The 13,850-nt window shown below is 52.2% G+C and overlaps 1 protein-coding gene across 5 annotated transcripts in view; it reads left to right on the forward strand.

Moving 5' to 3' along the window:
* SOX6 (SRY-box transcription factor 6) overlaps nucleotides 1–13,850 on the forward strand; it is a 507,467-nt gene that overhangs the window by 134,096 nt on the left and 359,521 nt on the right. Inside the window, exon 1 of one of the 5 annotated variants that reach the window (XM_073603955.1) lies at nucleotides 4,500–5,088. The exons of 3 other annotated variants lie outside the window; for them this stretch is intronic. The gene's annotated coding sequence lies outside the window, so the exon portion shown is untranslated. Of the gene's footprint in view, nucleotides 1–4,499; nucleotides 5,089–13,850 lie in introns of those variants that run through there. One more of the 5 variants, XM_073603958.1, reaches the window with a different exon arrangement.

Raw genomic sequence — 13,850 nt, forward strand, 5'->3', positions numbered from 1 at the left:
CTTCTCCTATGACAGGTCCCCTTCTCCTGTGACAGGTCCCCTTCTCCTATGACAGGTCCTCTTCTCATATGACAGGTCTCCTTCTCCTATGACAGGTCCCCTTCTCCTGTGACAGGTCCTCTTCTCCTATGACAGGTCCTCTTCTCCTATGACAGGTCCCCTTCTCCTGTGACAGGTCCTCTTCTCCTATGACAGGTCCTCTTCTCCTATGACAGGTCCTCTTCTCCTATGACAGGTCTTCTTCTCCTGTGACAGGTCCTCTTCTCCTATGACAGGTCCTCTTCTCCTATGACAGGTCCTCTTCTCCTATGACAGGTCTTCTTCTCCTATGACAGGTCCCCTTCTCCTATGACAAGTCCCCTTCTCCAAGTCCTCTTCTCCTATGACAGGTCCCCTTCTCCTGTGACAGGTCCTCTTCTCCTGTGACAGGTCCTCTTCTCCTATGACAGGTCCCCTTCTCCTATGACAGGTCCCCTTCTCCTGTGACAGGTCCTCTTCTCCTGTGACAGGTCCTCTTCTCCTATGACAGGTCCCCTTCTCCTATGACAAGTCCCCTTCTCCAAGTCCTCTTCTCCTATGACAGGTCCCCTTCTCCTGTGACAGGTCCTCTTCTCCTGTGACAGGTCCCCTTCTCCTATGACAGGTCCTCTTCTATGACAGGTCCTCTTCTCATATGACAGGTCTCCTTCTCCTATGACAGGTCCCCTTCTCCTGTGACAGATCCTCTTCTCCTATGACAGGTCCTCTTCTCCTATGACAGGTCCTCTTCTCCTATGACAGGTCCTCTTCTCCTATGACAGGTCCCCTTCTCCTATGACAAGTCCCCTTCTCCAAGTCCTCTTCTCCTATGACAGGTCCCCTTCTCCTGTGACAGGTCCCATTCTCCTGTGACAGGTCCCCTTCTCCTATGACAGGTCCCCTTCTCCTGTGACAGGTCCTCTTCTCCTATGACAGGTCCTCTTCTCCTATGACAGGTCCTCTTCTCCTATGACAGGTCCTCTTCTCCTATGACAGGTCTTCTTCTCCTATGACAGGTCCCCTTCTCCTATGACAGGTCCCCTTCTCCAAGTCCTCTTCTCCTATGACAGGTCCCCTTCTCCTGTGACAGGTCCTCTTCTCCTGTGACAGGTCCCCTTCTCCTATGACAGGTCCTCTTCTATGACAGGTCCTCTTCTCATATGACAGGTCTCCTTCTCCTATGACAGGTCCCCTTCTCCTGTGACAGGTCCTCTTCTCCTATGAAAGGTCCTCTTCTCCTATGACAGGTCCTCTTCTCCTATGACAGGTCTTCTTCTCCTGTGACAGGTCCTCTTCTCCTATGACAGGTCCTCTTCTCCTATAACAGGTCTTCTTCTCCTATGACAGGTCCCCTTCTCCTATGACAAGTCCCCTTCTCCAAGTCCTCTTCTCCTATGACAGGTCCCCTTCTCCTGTGACAGGTCCCCTTCTCCTATGACAGGTCCCCTTCTCCTATGACAGGTCCCCTTCTCCTATGACAAGTCCCCTTCTCCAAGTCCTCTTCTCCTATGACAGGTCCCCTTCTCCTGTGACAGGTCCTCTTCTCCTGTGACAGGTCCTCTTCTCCTGTGACAGGTCCCCTTCTCCTATGACAGGTCCCCTTCTCCTATGACAGGTCCTCTTCTATGACAGGTCCTCTTCTCATATGACAGGTCTCCTTCTCCTATGACAGGTCCTCTTCTCCTATGACAGGTCCTCTTCTCCTATGACAGGTCCTCTTCTCCTATGACAGGTCTTCTTCTCCTATGACAGGTCCCCTTCTCCTATGACAAGTCCCCTTCTCCAAGTCCTCTTCTCCTATGACAGGTCCCCTTCTCCTATGACAGGTCCTCTTCTCCTATGACAGGTCCTCTTCTATGACAGGTCCTCTTCTCATATGACAGGTCTCCTTCTCCTATGACAGGTCCCCTTCTCCTGTGACAGGTCCTCTTCTCCTATGACAGGTCCCCTTCTCCTATGACAGGTCCCCTTCTCCTGTGACAGGTCCCCTTCTCCTATGACAGGTCCCCTTCTCCTATGACAGGTCCCCTTCTCCTATGACAGGTCCTCTTCTATGACAAGTCCCCTTCTCCAAGTCCTCTTCTCCTATGACAGGTCCCCTTCTCCTGTGACAGGTCCCCTTCTCCTATGACAGGTCCCCTTCTCCTATGACAGGTCCTCTTCTATGACAAGTCCCCTTCTCCAAGTCCTCTTCTCCTATGACAGGTCCCCTTCTCCTATGACAGGTCCTCTTCTATGACAAGTCCCCTTCTCCAAGTCCTCTTCTCCTATGACAGGTCCTCTTCTGCTCCGGCTGTAGGTTGGAGGAAGGGGGAGGGGGGGAATCTTGTACTGTCAATGCGTTGTAATAGAGAAGATGCAGTGTGCACATGAAGACTGCCAGTGTCGGCGTTGCCCGTAGTAACCAGACGCGTCACTGGCAGGAAATATTTGGTGGGGGAGGCAGAATTGAAATGTAGGAAATTAAAGCGTGACACACGATCGCTCGCTGCGCTCGGTCTGTTTTATTTTTATTTCTAATGGACTTTAAATTGTGATAATAGCCGGGCGTAGCGACCCGTCATTCCTGGGGAATTCCCCGCACAGTCGTATCGCCCGTCCTACGCGTTACGTCATGTGCGCTGCAGTGAAAACACTTTTATTTATAAGATGGCAGTCACTTCTGGAAGGAGCGAGACTTGGCCGACCTCCGGAGGAAATCGCCGAGTCTGCGAATCGATCATTAGTGATGGGCGGAGCCCCCCCCCACAAACGCCAGCAGAAAACGTGCGTCATATGCAGCAAAACACGTGGTTAAAAAAACGCACATCGCTCAGAACGCTGTGCGAGTTACTTTGCCACTTTCATCGCGTATAGGGCAGCCTACTGAAATCAATCGATCAATGAAATCAATCAATGAAATCAATCAATGAAATCAATGGGCTGCCCTCTGTGTGCCGCAAAAACGTACACAAACGCACAATTTTTCACGCACTGACAGACGTTATATGTGAATGTGACCTCGGAGGGGGGGGAGGGGAATGTCTGAGGATGTGATTATTTATTGATCAGCAAAGACTGATTGGCCGATTTTCTGCCCTCTTTTCATCATTAGCTGCGTTTATAAACCGCAGTCGCTTCCCCCTGTTTGCGTCATATTCACTGGCATCTGCCCAACGTCTTCAGCAACCTTTCTGCGGTAAAGTAGACCCGTCATTGACTTTACATGAATAAGTTCCCGACATCCCATAATATCCAGCAACTGGATCACTGATCAGAAAACTCCAACTTTTATCAGTAAAAAGCCGTCCCTGAGCTGCAGTCAGTGACTGTGCCTAGGCTGAGATGTCATCAGTCTGCTGCAGGCAGGAGGAAGCATTTCCTCAGTCTCCCCTCCCCCAGTGATCAGACTGTACATTGTAACTTTGTAGAAGGAGGAGGAGTCATTTCCTCAGTCTCTCCAGTGATCAGACTGTACATTGTAACTTTGTAGGAGGAAGGGGAGGTATTTCCTCAGTCTCCTCCCCCAGTGATCAGACTGTACATTGTAACTTTGTAGGAGGAGGAGGAGTCATTTCCTCAGTCTCCCCTCCCCCAGTGATCAGACTGTACATTGTAACTTTGTAGGAGGAAGGGGAGGTATTTCCTCAGTCTCCTCCCCCAGTGATCAGACTGTACATTGTAACTTTGTAGGAGGAGGAGGAGGCATTTCCTCAGTTTCGCCTCACCCAGTGATCAGACTGTACATTGTAACTTTGTAGAAGGAGGAGAGGTCATTTCCTCAGTCTCCCCTCCCCCCACTGATCAGACTGTACATTGTAACTTTGTAACCATTGACAAGATGAGCGGCAGGGGCTGATCTGTGTCAGACATTTGTGAACACAACCAAGAACTGCACAGGCACCAGGATTTACAGGATTGTGTCATCTCTGAGCCGCCATCTCAGTCCAGGAAGTAGATGGTGAGCCTGGATGATGCCTGAATAAAGCTGGCGCCGTCCTTCTGGAGAGGAGATTAGATGAAGGAGTTGTCAGGGGGAGTGCTGTGATCTCTGTGAGAAGGAATAAATACCTGGAAGGGGGACACTGACACGTTACTTATAAAGATGTTTATCTGATGACAGGTCCACTTTAATTCTTGATCACTTTCATATCGATTGTTTATTGCTGCCCATTCGGTGGCCCTCGCTCGTTCTCCATCATTAGAAGTCGGTCACATCTTCTCTTGTTTGGCTCCATTTCCCGTTGTCTTTGCTACGTGCTCTGGTGACTGTTTGTGTCCAATTACCCCGGCGGACAAAGACTAACCGAGGAAACAATCTCAGACATGTTAATGACGGCAGATTTAGTGCTAAATTGCTCACCAAAGTGTCTTAATTTAGTTAAATATTAAATGGGACGTTCTGTGACTTTTATACATCGCTCGTTATTATCTCTGCCCTGAAATTGGCCCATTCGTGCCGCTATCTGCTGGAAGAACAGCGGCCACCTAACCACCTTCCAATTACAAATTAACTAGTCTGAAAGTTGATGATTAACCGAGCTACAAGAAACAATGTTCCTGCCATTTACAACCGGGACCTGCATGCTGATCCCGAGCCCGGAGAGCCCTGAGGAGTCCCGAGAGCCCCGAAGAGCCTGAGGAGCCCCAAGAGCCCCAGAGAGGCCGGAGGGGTCCCAGGAGCCCCGCAGATCCCTGAAGCGCCTGAGGAGCCCCAAGAGCTCTGAAGACATCAGAAAGCCTCAGAGAGCCCAAAGTGCACCAAGAGCTTGAAGATCATGAAGAAACCCGGAGAGTCCAAAGAGCCCCGGAGAGTCCTTAAGAGCTCCAGAGATCTTGAAGAGCCACCAAAGCCTCAGAGTGCCTGAAGAGCCCAAAAATCCCCAGAGAGCCTCAGCAAGGCAAAGGAGCTCCAGAGAGCTTGAGGAGCTCAAAGAGAGAACTCCAAAAGCCCCAGAGAACCTGAAAAGCCGTAGGGCGCTTGAGGACCCCTGGAGAGCCCTGGATAGCCCAAAGAGACCCAGGGAACTTGGAGAGCCCCGGAGAGAACGAAGAGCCTTGGAGAGCTCGAGAAAACCATGGGCCCCTCAGGTAAGTGGTGACCGCCCCCTTCCAGGTGGAATTGGTGATCCTGATTTGTTGCAGGACAGAGGAGGTGGGATAGTATGGTGACATTTGGGAAAGTCTTGCTATTTCTGCCTGTGATGATCTCTGTGCAGCAGTGACCAGCACCCCCCCCCCCTCCAGATGTGCTTGGAATGTACAATATCTCCCTACATGTACAGATGTGTTCTATCTCAATGGATATCTATTTACCTGACTTCCAGCTGATCCTTTAGAGTGGCCATAGTGTCAGTGGTCGTGGTTCTGGTCCTGGTGTCAATGGTCGGCGTTCTGGTCCTGATGTCAGTGGTCAGGCGGTTCTGGTCCTGGTGTCAGTGGCCAGGGGGTTCTGGTCCTGGTGTCAGTGGTCAGGGGATTCTGGTCCTGGTATCAGTGGTCAGAGGGTTATGGTCCTGGTGTCAGTAGTCAGGGGATTCTGGTCCTGGTGTCAGTGGTCAGGGGGGTTCTGGTCCTGGTGACAGTGGTCAGGGGGGTTTGGTCCTGGTGTCACTAGTCAGGGGGGTTCTGGTCCTGGTGTCAGTGGTCAGGGGGTTCTGGTCCTGGTGTCATTGGTTGGGGTTCTGATCCTGGTGTCAGTGGTCAGGATCCTGGTGTCATTGGTTGGGGTTCTGGTCCTGGTGTCAGTTGTTGGGGATCTGGTCCTGGTGTCAGTGGCCGGGGTTCTGGTCCTGGTGTCAGTGGCCGGGGTTCTGGTCCTGGTGTCAGTGGCCGGGGTTCTGGTCCTGGTGTCAGTGGTCAGGGGGTTCGGGTTCTGGTGTCAGTGGTCAGGGGGTTCGGGTTCTGGTGTCAGTGGTCAGGGGGTTCTGGTCCTGGTGTCAGTGGTTGGGGTTCTGATCCTGGTGGCAATGGTCAGGATCCTGGTGTCATTGGTTGGGGTTCTGATCCTGGTGTTGGGGTTCTGGTCCTGGTGTCAGTTGTTGGGGTTCTGGTCCTGGTGTCAGTGGTTGGGGTTCTGGTCCTGGTGTCAGTTGGGGTTCTGGTCCTGGTGTCAGTGGTTGGGGTTCTGGTCCTGGTGTCAGTGGTTCTGGTCCTGGTGTCAGTTGGGGTTCTGGTCCTGGTGTCAGTGGTCAGGGGGGTTCTGGTCCTGGTGTCAATGGTCAGGATCCTGGTGTCATTGGTTGGGGTTCTGATCCTGGTGTTGGGGTTCTGGTCCTGGTGTCAGTTGTTGGGGTTCTGGTCCTGGTGTCAGTGGTCGGGGTTCTGGTCCTGGTGTCAGTTGGGGTTCTGGTCCTGGTGTCAGTGGTTCTGGTCCTGGTGTCAGTTGGGGTTCTGGTCCTGGTGTCAGTGGTTGGGGTTCTGGTCCTGTGTGCAGATTCTCTTATGTGTGGGACAATGTCAAATGTGTGTTTTTGGTGGTTAGTCCCTGGTAGGTCTGGTAGGTCTGTGCAGTCGCTCATATTAGGAATGAGGTGTAGAAGTGTGGTTGTAGTCTTGGCACTGCTGATGGAAGCTGCACTGTGTTCTCTGATAGGACTTGCTCCCTCCTGTGTTTGATGATGGGACAGTATCGTATGAGTAGATGTCTTTTTTAGCATTGACAAACAATAGACACAGAACCCAAACTCCCGTCTGACCTCATCTGGATTCTGAATTCTGTTGGTTGTCGGTCTTCTCTGACCAGAAGACACAACACTCCGCATGGATACAGTGAATGACCCCCAGAAATGGCTGAAAGTGCAGAGAGCCGGGCCAGCCAAGTGAAGGTTAATTATGTCCGGAGCTATTTATAGCGATGCTGATGGGACTCCTGAGGAGGGGAAGGAGGACATTATACAAAGAGGGACCTTTTAGAGGGAAGGACGTCATTATACGGAATAGGAAGACATTATACGGGGAAGGAGCATCTTATAGAGGGAAGGAGGACTTCATTGAGGATAAGAGGATATTATTATAGGGGGAAGGAGAACCTTTTAGTAAGGGAGGAGAACAATATGCTTGGAAGGAGCATATTATATGGGGAAAAAGGAAGTCCTCCACTTAGTGCTGCTTACAGGCTGCTATCCAGAGCCGGTCCTGCCTGTCCCTGCACACGGCTCGGAGCAGTAACGACCCCCCACCCATGAATAATCTGGGCAGTTTTGGTGTTCCGAATGTCAACTCTACAGAGTATAATAAGAATCAAGTCATAGAGAGTACACAGCGTCCCCTAGAGAGGAAATCCCTGTTCAGTGCTATTGTTGAATGATTGCTGGGTGGTTGATGGCAATTGTTGGGTGATTGTAAGACGATTGTTTGTTGATTGTGGGGTAATTTTTTTAGTGCTTATTTGGCAATTTATTGTGTTATTGTTGGGTGATTGTTAAGGCCGGATTGCTAAATTCAGTGGCCCCCCACTCCTATTCTATGGAGAGAGGCCAGGTTAGTCTGTGAGCTCCTACCCCTGTTTTTCTCTATGGAGGGAAGCTGGACTATAACTGTCTGTAGGCCCCTACTTGTATTCTACTCTATAGAGGGAGAGCAGGTTGGAAAAATGAATAGCTGGATAGCCGCACTCCAAAAAAAATGGATATAAAAGCATCACAAATGGGTACAGACTAACTGTACAACCGCTGACGCGTTTCACACCAGGCACGGTGCTTCTATAGCTAGAAGAGCAGGTTGGGTTGGTCTGTGGCCCCCAACTTCTATCCTACTTTATGGAGGGAGGCCAGATTAGTATTGTCTGTGGGCTCCTACACCCATTCTTCTCTATGGAGGGGGGACCAGGTTGGGTTGGTCTGTGGGCCCCTACTTGTATTCTACTCTATGTTGGGAGAGCAGGTTGGGTTAGTCTGTGGCTCCATACTTCTACTCCTATGGATGGGGACCAGGCTGGGTTGGTCTGTGGGCCCATACGTCTATTTTACTTTATGGAGGGAGAGCAGGTTGGGTTGGTCTGTGGGCCCGTACTTATATTCTGCTCTATTGAGGAGGACCAGGTTGGGTTGGTCTGTGGGCTCCTACACTCAATCTTCTATATGGAGGGGGACCAGGTTGGGTTGGTCTGTGGGCCCCTACTTCTATTCTACTCTATGGAGAGGGACCAGGTTGGGTTGGTCTGTGGGCCCGTACTTCTATTCTCCTCTATGGAGGGAGACCAGGTTGGGGTGGTCTATGGGCTCCTACACTCAATCTTCTCTGTGTAGGGGGACCTGGTTGGGTTGGTCTGTGGGCCCGCACTTCTATGCTGCGCTATGGAGGGGGACCAGGTTCGGTTGGTCTATGTAGCCATGCTTCTGTTCTACTTTATGGAAGGAAGCTGGATTAGGATTGTCTGTTGGCCTCTACCACCTATTTCCCTCCATAAAGGGAGGCTGGATTCACCTATCTGTGGGAATTGGATGATTTGTACGGTTTGGTTGGTCTGTTAGCTCCTAATTGTATTCTACTCTATGGAGGGAGACTTGGTTGGGTTGGTCTGTGGGTCCATACTTCTATTCTACTCTATGGAGAGGGACCAGGTTGGGTTGGTCTGTGGGCTCCTAATTGTATTCTACTCTGTGGATGGAGACTTGGTTGGGTTGGTCTGTGTGCTCCTAATTCTATTCTACTCTATGGAGAGAGACCAGGTTGGGTTGGTCTATGGGCTCCTACACTCAATCTTCTTTGTGGAGGGGTCCAGGTTGGGTTTGTGTATGGCAGTGATGGCGAACCTTGGCACCCCAGATGTTTTGGAACTACATTTCCCATGATGCTCAACTACACTGCACAGTGCATGAGCATCATGGGAAATGCAGTTCAAAAACATCTGGGGTGCCAAGGTTCGCCATCACTGGTCTATGGGCTCCTACACTCAATCTTCTCTATGGAAGGGGTCCAAGTTGGGTTGGTCTGTGAGCCCATACTTCTATTCAGCTCTATGGAGGGGGACCAGGTTGGGTCAGTCTGTGTTCCCATACTTCTATTCAACTCTACGGATGGGGACCAGGTTGGGTCAGTCTGTATTCCCATACTTCTGTTCAACTCTACGGGTGGGGACCAGGTTGGGTCAGTCTGTGTTCCCATACTTCTGTTCAACTCTACGGGTGGGGACCAGGTTGGGTCAGTCTGAGGGCCCATATTTCTATTCTGCTCTATGGAAGGGGACCAGGTTGGTCTATGGAGCCATACTTCTGTTCGACTTTATGGAAGGAACCCGGATTTGGATTGTCTGTTGGCCTCTACCACCTATTTTCCTCCATAAAGGGAGGCTGGATTCACCTATCTGTGGGAATCGGAGGGTTTGTACGGCGGCTGGCGGCGGGGCTCATTACCTCCAGAGTGTAGAATGAATCCACAGACCCGAGTCAGATAAGTCAGCAAGTTGGTGGGGAAAGCAAAGGGGTGCGAGGGGTTAAATAACGGCGCTCTTCTGCGTTTTCTGCCTTTTGTCTGCCTCCACATTAACATTTTAATAATTACACGGCTGGGAAAGTGCGGCAGCCAATCAGGGGCCTCCGGCAGGTCACGTTATCTGATTGCCTTTTGAAATGATTGTGTGATTGTGATTACCTGTTTACTGATCTGCTCCGAGAACAAACAGCGTCACATCGCCGGGAACAATTAGACGCGATTATGGTGCTCGTTAGCCGGGAGATGAGAAGTCTGTGATTAGAACAACTTGTCAGCACCCAGGAGCCCTTTCCAGGGGGGTCCTCTTTGTTCTGTGGGGGAGGGGGGGGGCTGACACCGCGTGTGTCATTATACTGGTGTCACTGTATTATTTTATGGGTTTGTCACAATATAAATCTCGACATATTTGTGTGTTTTTGTCCCTGAGTGCGTCGGTGACTCCGTGTGCCGGTCTCTGTGTGCGGTCTGGGAAGGTTGGGTGCGGTCATACTCGGGGGGGGGGGGGGACCCCCCAGATCTACATATATTAAAGCCAAACTCCGACCAAAGGCTTTCTTCATTATGGACAGAACAGATGAGATTCAATGTTGCAGAATTTTTTTCTTGACTGTGACCCCATTGGGGAGATTTTTCCCCACTTTCTGTCCCTGTGACCCCCGTACAGGAAATGAGGTGTGCAGTTGTCACCAGGACAGGAAGACACAGGAAGCAATAAAGACATTGTAAGAACTTCCTCTCTGCTGCAAATAGGCCCTTGTCCAAGATGGGGAGCCCATTCATTTCAATGACAAAACGCGTCGGGGACGCTCATGTTGTTGTTTGATCGCTGAGCTTCACAGATTTTTAACTGTGCGCTTTGATGCATTTGTCGCTTTTTTTTGTGTGCAGAAAAATGGGCGTCTGCTTGCTGTGATTGGGGTGCCATCAGGGCCAGGACAAGGAATGGGCAGGAGGGGCAGCTGCCCTGGGCACTGTGGTATCATGAGGTTCGGGGGCACCGCAAGGAGATTGTGGGGGGGGGATTTAAGAGGGAAGATAAGGGAAGAGGATTTGTGCTAGGGTGGGGGATTTGGAAGGTTTGTGTTAGAAAAGGTAATATGGGTGGGGGGAGGGAGGGGATTTGTGCTAGGAGGAGACTTTTTTTGGGAGGGGGATTTCTCCTGGTAGGGATGATTGGAAGGCATTAGTACTAGCAGGGGAAATTGGGGTGTGGGGGTGTGGGGTGATTTGTGCTAGGATGGTGGATTGGGGGAGGAGAATTTGTGTTGGGAGGGGGGATTTGGAGTGGGGGTGGATTTGTGCTCGGAGGGGAATTCTTTTCTGGGAGTGGGATTTGTGCTGGGAGGGATGATTGTGGGCCATTTATGCTACAATGTGAATTTTGGGGGGGGGATAATTTATGCTAGGATGGGGGGGATTGGGGGAAGGGGAATTGTGCTGGAAGGGGGTATTTGGAGTGTGAGGGGGGGGGGATTGTGCTGGGAGGGTACATTTTGGGGGGGGATCTGTATTAGGATCAGGGATTGGGGGAGAGGAATCTGTGCAGGGAGGGGGGATTTGGAGTGGGAGGGGAGAGGATTTGTGCTAGGAGGGAAAATTTGGGGGATTTTGTTTAGGATTGGGGATTGGGAGGGGAATTTGTGCTAGGAGGGGGGATTTGGAGTGACTGTGCTCGGAGGGGAATTTTTTTTTTTGGAAGGGGGATTTGCACTAGTAGCGATGATTGGGGAGCGTTTGTGCTAGGAGGGGAAATTTGGGGTGGGGTGGAATTTGTGTTTGGATCGGGGATTGGGGAGGGGAATCTGTGCTGGGAGGGGGGATTTGGAGTAGGGGGGAGGATTTGTGTTGGTAGGGATGATTGGGGGGGGGGGCATTTGTGCTAGAAAAGGTAATATGGGGGGGTGGTTTCTGCTAGGGGGAGACTTTTTTTGGGAGGAGGATTTGTGTGTGGGGGAGGGGGGCTAGTTTGTGCTGGGAGGGGGGATTTGGAGTGGGGGGTAGTTTGTGCTGGGAGGGGGGATTTGGAGTGGGGGGGGTAGTTTGTGCTGGGAGGGGGGATTTGGAGTGGGGGGGTGGTTTGTGCTGGGAGGCGGTATTTGGAGTGGGGGGTAGTTTGTGCTGGGAGGGGGGATTTGGAGTGGGGGAGGGGGTTAGTTTGTGCTGGGAGGGGGGATTTGGAGTGTGGGGGGGTAGTTTGTGCCGGGAGGGGGGATTTGGAGTGGGGGAGTGGAGTAGTTTGTGCTGGGAGGGGGGATTTGGAGTGGGGGGGGTAGTTTGTGCTGGGAGGGGGGATTTGGAGTGGGGGAGGGGGGGTAGTTTGTGCTGGGAGGGGGGATTTGGAGTGGGGGAGTGGAGTAGTTTGTGCTGGGAGGGGGTATTTGGAGTGGGGGGGTAGTTTGTGCTGGGAGGGGGTATTTGGAGTGGGGGAGGGGGTAGTTTGTGCTGGGAGGGGGTATTTGGAGTGTGGGGGGGTAGTTTGTGCTGGGAGGGGGTATTTGGAGTGGGGGGGTGGTTTGTGCTGGGAGGGGGTATTTGGAGTGGGGGATGGGGGGGGAGTTTGTGCTGGGAGGCGGTATTTGGAGTGGGGGGTAGTTTGTGCTGGGAGGGGGGATTTGGAGTGGGGGAGGGGGGTAGTTTGTGCTGGGAGGGGGTATTTGGAGTGTGGGGGGGTAGTTTGTGCTGGGAGGGGGGATTTGGAGTGGGGGAGGGGGTAGTTTGTGCTGGGAGGGGGGATTTGGAGTGGGGGGGTAGTTTGTGCTGGGAGGGGGTATTTGGAGTGTGGGGGGGTAGTTTGTGCTGGGAGGGGGTATTTGGAGTGGGGGAGTGGAGTAGTTTGTGCTGGGAGGGGGGATTTGGAGTGGGGGGGTGGTTTGTGCCGGGAGGGGGGATTTGGAGTGAGGGAGTGGAGTAGTTTGTGCTGGGAGGGGGGATTTGGAGTGGGGGAGGGGGGTAGTTTGTGCTGGGAGGCGGTATTTGCAGTGTGGGGGAGGGTAGTTTGTGCTGGGAGGGGGGATTTGGAGTGGGGGAGGGGGGTAGTTTGTGCTGGGAGGGGGGATTTGGAGTGTGGGGGGGTAGTTTGTGCTGGGAGGGGGATTTGGAGTGGGGGGGTAGTTTGTGCTGGGAGGGGGGATTTGGAGTGGGGGGGTAGTTTGTGCTGGGAGGGGGGATTTGGAGTGTGGGGGGAGGTAGTTTGTGCTGGGAGGGGGGATTTGGAGTGGGGGAGGGGGTAGTTTGTGCTGGGAGGGGGGATTTGGAGGGGGGAGGGGGGGTAGTTTGTGCTGGGAGGGGGGATTTGGAGTGTGGGGGGGTAGTTTGTGCTGGGAGGGGGGATTTGGAGTGTGGGGGGGGTAGTTTGTGCTGGGAGGGGGTATTTGGAGTTTGGGGGGGTAGTTTGTGCTGGGAGGGGGTATTTGGAGTGTGGGGGGGTAGTTTGTGCTGGGAGGGGGGATTTGGAGTGTTGGGGGGGTAGTTTGTGCTGGGAGGGGGTATTTGGAGTGTGGGGGGGTAGTTTGTGCTGGGAGGGGGTATTTGGAGTGTGGGGGGGTAGTTTGTGCTGGGAGGGGGTATTTGGAGTGTGGGGGGGTAGTTTGTGCTGGGAGGGGGTATTTGGAGTGTGGGGGGGTAGTTTGTGCTGGGAGGGGGGATTTGGAGTATGGGGGGGTAGTTTGTGCTGGGAGGGGGGATTTGGAGGGGGGGGATATTTTTAATTTCATGAAAGTTGATAGATTATTGGAGGGATTCTGGAATGTCGGATTGAAGAGGTTTTGTCGCCGTTTTGCCTGGAAAGCGCCCGCTAGACGTCACATCACACACACCTGGACGGGTTTGTCTTTGGCGATTGGTGGGCGGAGTCTAAATCCAGAAAAGGATGAACGGCGGTGATCAGCCGCGCACCTCCCTGTAATTATCAGGTACGGGAAGGAGAATGAAGCGATATTTCCGGCACGCCGCACATCTATTAATCGGCGACGCACTCTGTGATTAAATCAAGACGTTTCCATTTACTGTATGGAGGGCGGATCTCCTCCTGTACCTGAGTTCCTTCATCTCCTCAATAAAGAGACACACGCACGCTCTATTAATGGCGGATAATTGCGGCGCGTTCAGGCGGAAGGAGAAATCTGCGTTTATACAATGAGCGGAACTCCAGCTTGAAAAAGAAAAATGAATTGCAAGCCGCTGTCAGAGTTTCCCTTTAATGACCCTATGGTGGGGGAGGGGGGGGATGTTCTACCCCAGGAATAAAAAAAAAAAACCTTCGTGAGTCGATTTTCCGTATATTAACATCTTCCACGATTGTCCTTTAATCGTCGCCCTCCGCGCTCCATTTCTTCCATTGTACAATTTCTGTAAAACACAAGAAAAAGCTTTTCACGCCTTTTCCCTCTGCGGAGAGGACGCCGCGCCCGCTGACCGCA

This window comes from Aquarana catesbeiana, linkage group LG11 (genome assembly GCF_042186555.1).
Source record: "Aquarana catesbeiana isolate 2022-GZ linkage group LG11, ASM4218655v1, whole genome shotgun sequence".
Classification (NCBI taxonomy): Eukaryota; Metazoa; Chordata; class Amphibia; order Anura; family Ranidae; genus Aquarana; species Aquarana catesbeiana.